Raw genomic sequence first — 261 nt, 5'->3', positions numbered from 1 at the left:
CATCTCGCCACAGATTTTTTGACGGACTCTACATTCCAGGGAGAGACGAGGGGCCGCACCGCCACGCTGGCCCGGGGCGGGTCGGGAAGGGGGCGTGGTCTTCGTCTGGAATCTCCAACTCGACTTCTCCTGCTCCAATGGGCGTGGCTGGCAGAGCTTGAGTCATCCTCGATCACCACAAGCCCCGTCGCCATCGGCAAGGTGCCCCGGCGCGGCAGTTATCAAATATACATCTCAAATTCAAAACATAAAACAAACCAT

Source organism: Penaeus monodon, chromosome 32 (assembly GCF_015228065.2).
Source record: "Penaeus monodon isolate SGIC_2016 chromosome 32, NSTDA_Pmon_1, whole genome shotgun sequence".
Taxonomy (NCBI): domain Eukaryota; kingdom Metazoa; phylum Arthropoda; class Malacostraca; order Decapoda; family Penaeidae; genus Penaeus; species Penaeus monodon.
Note: the sequence above shows the minus strand (reverse complement) of the source record.